The sequence below is a fragment of the Callospermophilus lateralis genome, chromosome 9 (genome assembly GCF_048772815.1).
Source record: "Callospermophilus lateralis isolate mCalLat2 chromosome 9, mCalLat2.hap1, whole genome shotgun sequence".
NCBI lineage: Eukaryota > Metazoa > Chordata > Mammalia > Rodentia > Sciuridae > Callospermophilus > Callospermophilus lateralis.
This window is the reverse complement of record NC_135313.1, coordinates 29,187,320-29,200,663: the sequence shown is the minus strand read 5'-3', so window position 1 is coordinate 29,200,663 and position 13,344 is coordinate 29,187,320. Positions and strand designations below refer to the sequence as shown.

The 13,344-nt window shown below is 41.0% G+C and overlaps 1 protein-coding gene across 3 annotated transcripts in view; it reads right to left on the bottom strand.

The window, feature by feature from the left end:
• The window catches only part of Cmklr2 (chemerin chemokine-like receptor 2), a 39,179-nt gene extending 26,328 nt beyond the window's left edge, over positions 1-12,851 (bottom strand). For 2 of the 3 annotated variants that reach the window (XM_076865940.2, XM_076865941.2), the window contains exons 1-2: positions 12,719-12,851; positions 9,366-9,516 (exon numbers count right to left, since the gene is read on the bottom strand). The gene's annotated coding sequence lies outside the window, so the exon portion shown is untranslated. Of the gene's footprint in view, positions 1-9,365; positions 9,517-10,832; positions 10,917-12,718 lie in introns of those variants that run through there. The other variant, XM_076865942.2, reaches the window with a different exon arrangement.
• Between the last annotated feature and the right edge of the window lie 493 nt (positions 12,852-13,344).

The window sequence follows — 13,344 nt, the reverse complement described above, 5'->3', positions numbered from 1 at the left end:
ACAACAAGATAATGGTTTCCTGCTGTTACAGTAAAGCTACACTGGGCTCATTCCTTTTTTTAACCAAAGGAGGACATTCTGATCCTGTGATAATGTTCTAGTAAAGCAGTTTATTTATTTTGTATCAAATGATTCCGTAGATGATTCTTTTCTTGTGACAAATATCAGTACAACATAGCCAAGCTTGCTATGGTCTCCCTGACCCTCTGCAGTCCAGCTGGCTTGAGAACTGATCAATTATCTGCCCCAGCAAGAAAGAAGTGCTGTCTGGGACCTTGCGTAAATTTTAATAAATACATTATTCACTGGTTGCCTGAGAAGAATGTAAAAGGAAACAAATGGTCATTCTGTAGGAAATCACTGAAAATCATCTAAACAATTTGAGCAGATTCCACTTATAATAGCTAGAAAACTGTCCTTTAAAAAATTCAAATTTATTAAGTCTGAAAGTTATGAGTGTGAATAATTTCGTAAATTTTCTAGTGAAAATTAAAATGGCAAGATATTTTTCTATAATTATTTTCTTCCCTCCCTCTGTTTTGGAGAAATAATACATTTCCAAGGAAATATGAAAACACCATTTTAAATGCTCTTTGGTATATTGTAATCCTTCCTACAAGACAAGCAGTTTTAAGTGTGCACTGATGCATTCCTCCCCGAAAGCAAAAGACAAAGGAGGGAGACCTCCATGTTTAGATGTGAAATAGCTTCGAAGAGCAAGGCATCCCTCCTGGTCAAGAAATAAAGAACTTATCTAGGTCTTCTGAAATTTTCCTGACTTCTACATTAGTGAAGATAAGGAATTATAATTAAGTATTCATTTGTGTACGTGTATATGTATGTTAATAATGATTACATTTTGAATACAGTTAATGAAATGAAAGTTCATATTGGGCAGAATGACTAATGGAAAGGTCATGTGTAATGTTAAAAATAGGATTGGGTGATAAAAAAAAGTTTATATATCATCTTCCATAAGTTAACCATACAACCGATTTGACTAAATTTCTATATCCTGAACTTGCTGGTGGTATTAAAATCAAGGATAAAAATGCCAGTTTTTCTAAAGGGTAAGTTGTATTTTTAGATGTTATTTCTCTGACCTACACCAACCTATGTTCCAGTCTAAATCAGGGTCCTGCTCTAAACTCTTCACTAATATATTTGAATGCATATTTGATGAATGTCTGTCTCCTCTGCCAGTCAGTGATTTTTGCCCTTTGTAACCCTAGAACCAGCACAGTGCCTGTAAAATAGTAGTGCTCAATAATATGTACGGATTGATTGAAAGACTACTCGGTGGATTTTTTAAAAAAAGATTTATGGCCCTGAGCATCTGGCCAACATTTATTTTTGTCTGAGAGGCAAACATGGATTAAGAAGGGTATTGAAGTTTGTGTGTGTGTATGTGTATATATCCTTTGCAGTACTGAGGATTGAACCCAAAGCTAGGCAAGTACTCTACCACTGAGCTACATTACAGTCTTTATTTATTTATTGACAAGATCTCACTAATTTTTCCAGGCTGGCCTTGACTTGGAATTCTCCTGAGTAGCTGGGATTACAGGTTTGTGCCACCATGCAGGCTGAAGTCATCAAATATCATTAAATCAATTAGTTTTTGAGTTCATTTCCTCTTTTTTATAAAACGGGGTTAAAAGTTATGTTGAGTACTTAGGAAAGTTAGCCTCACTCCTGAGAGATCAGTTACATATTTTTTTAAATATTGTTTAGTTGTCAGTGGATGTTTATTTTACTTATTTATATATGGTGCTGAGAATCGAAACCAGTGCCTCACATATGCTAGGCAAGCACTCTACCCTGAGCCACAAACCCAGCCCACCTCCTGAGAGATAAATTAGATCTTTTCAGCCATTTTTAGACCAGGACCACCTCATCTTCCCATCCCCCATGGTACTAGGGATTGAAAGGACCACTCTACCACTGAGCTACATTCCAGACCCTTTTTGTTTCTTTCTTTTGAGACAGGATCTCACTAAATTTCTTAGCACCTAGCTAAATTGCTGAGGCCAGCCTCAAACTTGCAATCCTCCTGCCTCGGCCTCCCAGAGTGCTGGGATTACAGGCGTGTACCACTGTACCCAGCTCTTCTTTATTTTTGTTTTGAGACAAGGTCTTGCTAACTTGCCCAAGCTGCTTCTAACTTGTGATACTCCTGCCTCAGTCTTCTGAATCACTGGATGACAGATGTGTGCCATCCCACCCAGCAAACTAAGAGTTTCAATTGACAGCAAGTCCCATTTCCAGAGAAAGATGGTTAGATTTTCCCCAAAATTATTATCAAGAGCAAACAAGTCCCAGATGTGGCTCAGTGTTAGAATACTTGCCTAGCATGTACAAAGTCCTAGGTTCTACCCTTGGTATGCAAAAATAAATTTTAAAAGAGTAAACAAGTCGGGTACTTTGGTGCATGCCTGTAATTCTAACAGCCCGAGAGGCTGAGGCAGGAGGACTGCAAATTCCAAGCCAGTTGCAGCAATTTAGTGAGGCTCTAAGCAAATTAGCAAGACCCCTGTCTCAAAATAAAATATAAAAAGGGCTGGGTGTGGATCAGTGGTTATGCACCTCTGGGTTCAATCCCTGGTGCCCCACCCAAAACAAATGAACAAACAAGTTCACTATAAACTCTTATTGTTGTCCAATCATGAGTTGCTTATAATTAAAACCAGTTTACTTAACTGTATTCAAAAGGAAGCAAGTAACAACCTTGCCTAATTACATAAGTTGCATTTAACACATTAGGTAATACCTAACATTTCCTGAATACTTGTTAAATACAGTGCAATGCTAAGCAACTTCTCATGCATTTCCACAGTTAATTCCCACAATACTGTGAGGTACTATTATTATTTCTAAGAGGCTATGAGGTTGGACATCTGGAAAAGTGGCAAAGCCCAGGGTTATGTGTGCCTCCAGGGCGTGCCTTCTTCACCCCTCCACACAGTCTCTGTAGTAATCACCTATTACAGTGCTATTTGCATTAGTGAACTGTGAGAGGCTCATGGACAAGGACTACATTCCACTTATCTTTGTACCTCAAACTGGAGCAGAGCACCAGAGACTAACAGGTGCCCAGTCAATGCTGAGTGGATGAAGCAGCACGTGCTTTCCCAGTCATCAAAAGTATATTATGGGCTGGCAGGGGCAGCATACCAAGGGGCTGAGGCAAGAGGATCCCAGTTCAAGGACAGTCTCAGTAACTTGGACTCTGTTCAAACTAAAATTTTAAAAGGGCATGGGGATATACCTCAGTTATAAAATACCTGCCTAACATGTATGAGAGAGAGAGAGAGAGAGAGAGAGAGAGAGAGAGAAGGGGGGGTAGTGAAAAATGTTAAGTCCTATGTAAGTATATTTTTTGTTGTAACCTGAAAATTTTTTTAGTTGACTGTAAGTACAAATGGAATAGCACTTGTGGTTTTAACTTGGGATTCATTAGTGTATATAGGTTGGTATATTGGTCACTGTGATTGCCCAGTAAAAATACCAAAACTGAGATGAGTTCTCTAGGAAGGTGGTTATTTCTGGTATCTGAGGGAGATGGTTCCTAGTACTACTTGGATATCGAAATCTCTGGATGTGCAAGACCCTGATATAAAATGGCGCCTGCAGGCATTCAATAGACCTCCTGCTATCAGTGCTCAACAGGACAGTACCTGAAGGGGAAGTGAAGAAGAACCTAAGAGAACTGCGAAGTTGTCAGCTACAAGGGTGAAAATGAAGCCAAAAATGGCAGCAGGAAAAGATAAATCTTCAAACAGCAAAGTGCAAGCAGAAGGGAAAAGGGTGGCAAAGGCAAAGAGGCTGAAATGACAAACCAAGGAACTGGAAAATTACCTGCAGAAAACGGAGAAACTGAAAACGAGGGGAGTCTGGCTTCTGATAAAGCAATGGAAGCTAAGTCTGATTAAAACTATATACTCGTAGTCCCTGTTTTCCTTCTGGTACAGTCTAGAGGAATATTTGTAAATACAAAATAAGTAGCTTTGAAAACTGTTTTGTTTATTTGTTTGCTTTGTGCTGGGATTGAACCCCGGGGTGCACTGAGCCACATCCCTAACCCTTTATTATTATCATTATTTATTTATTTATTTATTTTGGAGACAGGGTCTTTCTAAGTCTAGTAATCTTTTTAAGACTGAAAAATTCCCACCTCCTCTCATTTTTTGAAGTACAAGTACTTTTCTTTTGAAGATGAAATCATTTCTTGGTTATAGTTTTTTGTTGTTTGTTTAAAATCAGAAAATATGTGACAACTGAGTTCTGGAGGCTGTGACTATCTTCTCAACCTCCTCTCAGTTCCTTAACATGCGCAATTTACATATGTGCCTTATACAGCCATCTCCTGGATACCACCTCCCTATGGAATATGTAGTTACAACCTTCTTAATTCTCCACACTAACCCCCAAGACCCCACAGGCAGTGCAGATATGCCACAGTGAGTACCTGTGAGTCATAGTGTGCCACAGTGAACATCTGTGAGTCATAGTGACGCCTCCACAGAACTCATGCCTGCTTGCTCAAACCCATTGATTAGAACTCCCTATGGGAGCCATGTGGTAGCCATACCTATAATTCTTTGCCTACAGAGGTAGAGGCAGGAAGATTGCAAGTTTGAGGCCAGCCTCAGCAACTTAGCAAGACTCTGTCTCAAAAAAATAAAAAGTACTGGGATGTGGCTCAGTGGTGAAGCACTCCTGGGCTCAATCTCTAACACCAAAAACAAACAAAAAAAAACCAAAACAACAACAACAAAAAAACAACATAGGTAACCTGCTTGAGTTAATCCTGGGCCCTAACAATCTTTGGGTCCCTCATGCTGTCTTTCTTGCTCCTCACCCACTGGTGGAGCATGTGTATTCTACCAGCCTCCCCTTGTTGGCTCTGCGAGGCTAACTCCCCTCACTGGCCTCTTCTCTCTGGGATCTGTAATTAATACAGTGCTCCTATTATTTCATATGCACTGTTGTGCTGCCTCCTTTGTGTCTCACTTGACCAGTCCACCTGACACACTGTCCTCTGGGTCAAGGCTGTCTTAAAGAGGGGATGTCTTTATAGGAATAAACTGGACAGAAGTCACACCAGAGCCTCAAAGATATCTGCCAGTACCTATGGACCCAAACTTATATGTCCGCTTAAGAATTTCGATTTTAAGATGGTGGGTGATATGCATTTAATTTAAACCTTACTTCGTCTTTTTAATTTTGATCTTTTCCTGGATGAGCAATATGCAGCAGTTCGCACTCTTGAGATGCTTGGCAGGGCAAGGAGCCAGCGCTCTCAATCAGCTCTGCGATCACGAGGGGAAACAATCAATACTCTACAGTGCGCTGCGTTGCTAGGCTACGATGCTCTGCAGGCGAGGTGTAATTCAATCTGTTTTCAACATGAGATATTTTCAGCTTACAATAGGTTTATCTGGATGTAACCCCATCATAATTTGAGGAACATCTTTACAAAGAAGCTTCCTCTGTGAAGGACACCTGGTCACAGTTTGGACACTCAGACATTAGGTCAATCTAAAGAAATACTGTGTGAAGCACGGTAACACCCATGACCACCTTCCTGGATCCCTGGTAGGGGCAAAGCTAGGTCTTATTCTCTCACTTTCAGAACCAAAGCAGAGGGAGATAAAATGGTTTAGCCAAAGGGTATGTGGTTATGGCCATGAGGGGCACAACAAAATACCCTGACCTCCTGTGTGGCTCTCCCAGGAGTCCTAACTGTGCTAGGAAGCAGCTCTGAGTGCTGAAGTTCTGTCAATCAAACACTTGCCCTGCACCTCTACCCTGTTGCCTGCTGCGTCCACCCTAAAGAGTTACTGTTGTGAGTTTCAGCGCCAAGTCCTCCCAAAGAGAGCAAAGTGACCCACACCTCTGGCCTAACAAGGAGAATGTACCACCCAGGCATGATTGACAAGACAGGACTTTTAAAAACAGAGTGTCCTCTTCCACCTTTCGCCAGAAGGAGGACCCTTGAGCCTGGATCAGCTTGCAAGGTTATTACCTCCACCCAAAGGGAGGCTGAGGACTGAAAGTGTGCAGGAAATTAATTCCCATATCAAGGGAACCACCGAGCAGGAAGTCATAGCAGGAGTATGTGTTCTAACCTAGATAAGAATGATCTCAAAACAGCAAACCAGTGGCATCAGCAAAGGGGAGATAAGGCTGAAGCCTGCAGTCTCCATTTGGGGCCTTTGCTTTGCTTCTATAGTTCTTTGTCCCTCTAAATCCAGTGAGTACACTCTAGAGAGGGCAGCAGCTGACTACAAATGGGGCCAGTGGCAGCTGAAAATGGAGATTTCTGCTCACACAGGAGCTGCTTGGTATTACCATGAGCATGACAGGCAATCATCCAGTGAGACAGGGAAAATGTATTTTAGCTGCCTAGACCATTCTAAAGATTTTACTCAAAAGGAAATAAAAGGGTGGAAGAAGAAGCCATTGCCTAGGGACACCAGTTCCACTGCTGCTCCCCACTCCCCATTTCCTCCTTCTGACCAGAAACAGAATATAAGAACCATAGCCTCAGGTGGCTAAAAGCCTAAAACAAGACAGGAAGAAAAAGGAAAAAAAAAAAAAAAAAAAAAGAGGGGTGTGGGGAGGACAATGTTGGTCAGGTAACCTCAAAACCAAATTTGAAGAAATTTATATTTATAAAACAAAAGTATACAAAATGGCAGTTCAGAGCCACAATCCTGCGATTAATGTGTCATGAACATTTTAAATTACTTGCATCCGCACATTGTTTTTAATAGAATTGTTTCCTAAAGAAAACCTCTGCTTGCTCTTGGCTCGCCTGTCACAGCTGTGTGTGCTCGGTTACATCTTTGGTCATGCGAATCCTGTTTTCCTAATACACATTAGCACGCTGTGGACAACTGAAAATTTGAACCTATATGATATTAAATTCTGAATTAACAGCTGATCAACATTTGAAGATATTGATAATCAATATCCCAATCTTAAGGAAAATATGCCTCCAACTTTTAGGCGAGGAAAATAACAGGGAACTATTTAGAAAAGAATCACGACTGCATGACTGCTTAATATTCAGTGTAGTATGTTAAAAATTGTGGACAAATCAAAATTCATGTGTACTGATCCCCAGCACAACCGTAACACCCCAACTATACAAGAAAACAGGAACAAGGTGGTGAGAACATGAAGAAGCTGTTGCCCAAGAGGACTCCGGGTGGGCATGTAAAACCAGGCTGCCGCTGTGTAAAAACAACGTGGAGGGCCCTCAACACAAAGAACCAGCGAGATCAGGACAAATACCTCCTGCTCCTATTCCTGAAAGATGGAAAGTAGACAGAATCAGAGATGCAGAAAAAAGGGCTAGGGTTGTGGCTTAGAGGCAGATCACTCCTCGGCACCACATAAAAATAAGTAAATAAAGGCATTGTGTCCATCTATAACTAAAGAAATATTTTTAAAGAAAGTGGGGGGAGGGCAGGAGAATCCGGGTTGATATAAAGGTCAAATTTGTAAGATGGAAACGTTCTGGGGACTGATTGCACAGCAATGTAAATTTGCTTAATTCTACTGAACTGTGCATTTAAAAACGGTTAATATGGTTGCCAGGTGCGGTGGCACATGCCTGCAATCCCAGCAACTCAGGAGGCTGAGGCAAGAGGATCACAAGTTTGAGGCAAGCAGGAGCAATTTAGTGAGATCCTGTCAACTAAAAAGAAATAAACAGGGCTGGGAATGTAGCTCAGTGGTAAAATGACCCTAAATACTTAAAAAAAAAAAAAAAAAAAAGGTTAATATGGTAACTACAAAGTGGTGTTGTTTTTTTTTCTCCTTTTCTTTCTTTAAAATTTTTTTTGTTGTTGTTTTTGGTGGTGCTGGGGATTGAACTCAGGGCCTATCACATGCTACCCTGAATCACAACCCCAGCACTAAGGGTTATTTACTACAATTTTTAAAAACATGAAAAAAAATTAGGGACCGAAAACATTCCTAGATTTATACTGCTTGCTTACTTTGCTTTGCCCATTCATTCCCTAGAAAACCACAGTCAAGTCTCCCACCCACTGTGTTTCCTTCTGCTGCCCCTCACTACCGCAGTTCCCTGAGTGGCTTGTGTGGTGCTGTGCCTTCTGTGTCTTGGGGACTCTGCATATAATGAAACACTTTCTTCTTCCTGGCAATTGTTTTTGCGTACGTGTCTTACCATACCTGGTCAGATCAATCCCAGGGGATGTGATCAGAACAGCTCTGAGCAGCAAGCACAGAAATGATGATCCTCCAGTGGCGCTGGGCTTAGTAAGCCTCCACTGATAGTGGTCACTACCTGAGAGGGCACTCCTGGTGTGGTGCTCTTGTTGCTTGTGGTGTTTTTTTTTTTTTTTTTTTGTCGGGTACTGCCCTGCTTTCTCAGCCTTCAACTGGGGAGCTGGAAGAGCTGAGCCCTCTGTTAGCTACAGAGTGGCAGGCTCCATATGGGACATGGCACAGTCCCAGCTGCATAGAGTGCTGTGTATGGGACCAGGCACATGTCCCATTTGTGTAGAGCCCTCCTGAAGTGTGATGCTCCATCACACGGTGCACATGGTGTCACAAAGTGTTTTAACACAAGAGTAATGGGGTACACAGTACCCACCCAGAGTCACAAGATGAGAAGACAGGGGCATAGAGTAGGAGGAGACAGGGACATAAGGTTCCCCAAAGAGTTCCAAGACAGAAGAGTGGTGAGTAAAACCCAGGTATCAATTCTAAAGGTAATTGATAACGAAATGTCAAAAATTGCAGGAAGAACAAAGAAATGGGAGAGTAAATCAACCAGAAGCTGTTAATCTTTCAAAAGGGGTAGGCGGCGGGTGGGTGTGGAAAGCACACAAAGTCAGTGTAAAAAGTTTTTTCTACCATGTAACCTAAAAAAGGTAATGCAAGTTTCCATCTCTGAGTTCCGTTTCTCCTAGTTGTTCTATAGTGAGCTTTCCACAACTGATGTTTGACTAAGGATTACAACTACTTAAAACCCAAGTTTATGAGTTGTGAGTTGTTATTATCTCAGGAGGAGCTGAGAAAATTACTGAACATTCTTTGTACTGCCACCCCCACCCCAGCAATCATCATTTTTTTTTTTTCTTTTTTCTGTCTTTTAATGTTTTAGGATTCATCAGCACTGTAGTCAGTCCTGTATGATCCGTCCTCAACACTTTTTGGCAAGACCAAAAATACAAATTTGCAGATAGAGCATTTTGGAGTCCTTTCCTTTTTTGTCCTTTGATAGTGAGTCAGAATGCTGTTTTGTAAATAAATCATTTGCAGGAATCCTCATCAGGTCAGCTACATTTGTGTCAGTTTGGGAAAACAAACAGGAAAGCACTTACCAGTTAATGTTGTGAGGAAAGAAGCTTTTGTGATGCCTGGGTGTAACCTCCGGGCTCCAGAATGAAATGGAGGGTGGTTTTCTGAACCGCTAAGTCGTACACTCTTTTTCCAGCCTCCTCATGCCGCTTTTATCTGGCTTTTCAAATGACACTGTAGAAAAGAATGATGTTGGGTTTTGAATGTGGTTCTTCCCTTCTTCCACCGCCCTTCATAAAAAATTCATCATGTATTCCAGGAAAAAAAGTAAGCAGTGGACATACTGTACAAATTAATTATTTTGCTTAGCATGTTTGTGTAACAGGTTTGTTTCATGATTGGAAACCATCGCTATTAGCTGCCCTGCTGCAGGCTGGAAAAGCAGGGATTTGAAGCCTCCCCCTCCCCCTTCCCTCCTTTGTCTGGGTAGGCTTTTGCTTATGAAAAGTCAAGTTACATTAGCAGCAATGGAATGAAAAGAAGCCTTAAATTGTCAAAGGGGAGTTGTTCAGTGCGCTGGGTTTTAGGTGCTCCGACAGTGAAGAAATGAAATTACGTATTAGTTAATTGGACATTTTAATTTTTGATTTCTTTACACAGATACATTGAGAGAGAACTTTACTAACACTGAGGAAATTAAAGTTTGATTTTTATCCCTTGTCACTCACGTCCTGTGGCCCTGGCAAATGTTGACACATCCATGTACCTGAGGCAAGATTCAGAATTCTGAAGTTGAGGGATGAGAAGTCTGGGTACTTAGCGAGCCTGCAGAACTATCTTGATTTTTGTAAGGTTAATATCAGCTTCACGATGTGATATTTGAAACTGAACATTGTTAGGCCGTAAAAAGGTCAGCTGCCATAGAAGCACAGGATTTTGTTTTTGCCTAAAAATTCTACAGCAGTAATTCTCATGGTGGGGGTTGGGAGGTAGGGGGTGAATGCACTTTTTCAAACTAAAAGTATCCCATTGCCCTGCAGGATGTATGCGCTCTCACTCTTGCCCCTGGGGAGTTCCTTGATTCAACAGAGATAAACACTATTAATAGTCTCTGAGGATCCTTGTGGTCAGTGAAGGGGGTAGTTAGGTCTGTCTGCTGGTTTCACTCCTTTGCATTAGCATTATTAATATTTATTAATAGTTCTGTGTTTTGTAACTACCCAAAAGCACAATTTCATCCATAAAAGGCAATTTTAAAGAGGATTTCAAAATGTTTGGTTATTTAACATGGTTTGAGGGTTTTTTCTTTTTTTTTTTTTTTTTCTCCTTTTTGGTGATAGTGCAGGAAGCACCAAGTAACAAAGAACAGAGAAAGCATAAAAGAAATGACATGGATTGTGAAGCATAGTTTAAGCATGGTACATGTGGAAACCCAAGAATTTGCATGCATTCTTATTTTGATGTGTAGCCACTACCCAAAACAACAGAATTGAAACGTGCTTTTTTAGTTTTGAAATTAGCCCACAAATTAGGCACTGTGATGCACACACCTGTAATCCCAAGAGCTCAGGAGCCTGAGGTAGGAGGATTGCACGCTCCAGGTCAGCCTCAGCAATTTAAAAAGAAACCCCGTCTCAAAATAAAAAAATAAAAAGGACTGGGATGTGGCTCAGTAATCCCTGGGTTCAATTGCTGGTACTGGGGATGGGGGAGAAAGAAAAGAAATTAGCCTGTGAAAAAATAAATAAATGGAACAGCACATAAAAATCTCTCTGCTGGTGTGCACTCCAGTTTGCTGTAAATTTGAAGAGCTCTCCTGAACCGTCATTAAGCATGATTTGCAGTTGATCAGTTGTGCAAAAGTAGCCGAGGCCTCAGGTGTACTAGAGATAACCTATCTGCCACCCCAAATATTAAGGATGCAATAATCATGAGCCAAGTTGTTTGGGACATTGGTTATCTGGTAACTCAAGTTAAATGGAACTCTGTTAAGAGAACCTCTACTCTAAGTGGTAGAGTTGGAGTTTAATGTCAGGCATTCTGACTCCAGAAACTGTTCTCTTAAGAGGCTTACCCATTGAGTTCTCCATCTCCTTGCTAGAAGATATGTTTACAAAACTGAACGAATACAAGGAAGGGATAGCAGTAACTTCTACAGGATAAAGGATTTTATGATAGCTTCACCTCTTTTAAAATCATTTGAGTTCTGAAGCCTGTTATGGTTAGTATTGCAAGTTATTTGAAAGCATGTGTGCATGTGCAGATCTGTAGGACCAACTGTGGTCAGGGAAATTCTATCATAATATTTTGGGGAACAGGATCTCCCATTCCATAAAGATAGTTTTTCTCCACTGATGTTTGAAATCTCACTATTAGAGAATTGTTCTTTAGACTACACTGCAAAATTTGTATTATACACTGTAAGATTTGTATTAACCTGTGAAGCTTTAAAAGTTAGAACAAGATGGACTATTTTTAAATGGATTATCCCCTCCCCCCATCTCAACCCCACCAGGAAAAAATAGGGTCTGCAACTTGGCTTTTGAATGACAAAGGAGATCACTGTTCTTTCTCACATTTGATGTTAAAATAGCATACTTGCCCCAAACACTCTGATAGGAATTTCAGAAATAGAAATTTGGGAGAATATTGGTCATGTTAGTTTTTGTTAATGGTCATGTCTAATCTTGTTATTGTTGTTTGGAAAAAAAAAAAAAATCAGACCAGAACATAAGCACTGGAAAAGAGATATACAAAGGGACATTTTCTCTCAAAGAAGTTGATTTGTGAAGAATGGAAAGTCACTTTCAAATTCTTCCCTCTTGTCATAAGGGGAGATAACTATCTTATTGTATAAGAGCCCTTCTTGGGCCTGATTCTTCAAGGTGGGGAGGGCGAGAGATTAGCTTTGGGGGCCTTTATTTGGTTGCACAGTGAGGCTGGAACCTTGTAAAGCTTTTCCCAGGGATGGAAATGGATTCACAGTTGCAGACTCAGTGGCCCTGGGGGTTCACAGCGAGAAGCCATGGCAACCCTGCCATAAAGGGGCGTTTCACTTAAAGCAGAAAATTCTTAAAGGCCGCTGAGGACAAAGCCTTATCCGAATTCCTGCTTTTAATTCTGTATTACCCCCTGCAGCAATTGAGCCTTGAGGATATTGGGGCGGGGGTAGGGTGGGGTGTCTGTTAGAAGACAGCCTCTACATCTTTTTCACCAAGATACACGAAGCTCTGATTCCCTGCGGAAATGTGGAGAACAGCTTCTATTTTTCTCTCTAATTTGAATAAACCTTCACTTTTAATATGCCAAATGCCAATTCAAATGAGATTCAGATAAAAGGATTTAGTTTGGCTTTCTTACCTATAGTCTACTGACTCACATGCCTGGGGGTGGTGGAGTAGGAGGGTGAAGCTTTAGGGGGCAAACAAACACTCACCTCTCCAAACGTGCCTGTTCCTGCTTCAGGGGCAGGGCAGCTTGCAGCCTAGTCCTGGGGCTCTGGGCTCCGAATCCTTGAGGTTTAATGATTTCTCTGGGAGAACTGGTCGCAGCTGCCCTGAGTGGAGGAAGAAGTATTTCCTCCCTTTCTAACCAAGGGAGGTAAATACTCTTTTAACTTATTGCCCTGGAAAAGGAAATGTGGTTTGCCAGTGGTTAAATAAATCTGTTGTACATCAGTTAGTCAGCAGGCATCTTGGTGACACCATCCTTGGCCTTGAATCAGGAGTAAGGACTGCTCTGGGAGTTCAGGCCATTCCCAGCTACCTACCCTAATTATGCTACTTTTCTTGTTAAACTGCACATAATTTTGTATCCGATATAAATTTATCTGAAGTTTTCTAAGACATCACATTTTAGGAAAGGAAAAAGATCCTAGAAGAAAGCTTATTTTTCTCAACCTCTTTAAACTGGTTCAGCTGCTAGTTTTGCATTTTTTATTAGGGAATTGGTAGCCTGGGGACGAACTGCAGCTGTAGATGTATTTTGTTTGTTCTGCAGTGTTTTCTAGAATTTGAATTAACTTCCAACATTTAAAAATCAAGGATTCCCCCCCACCCTTCT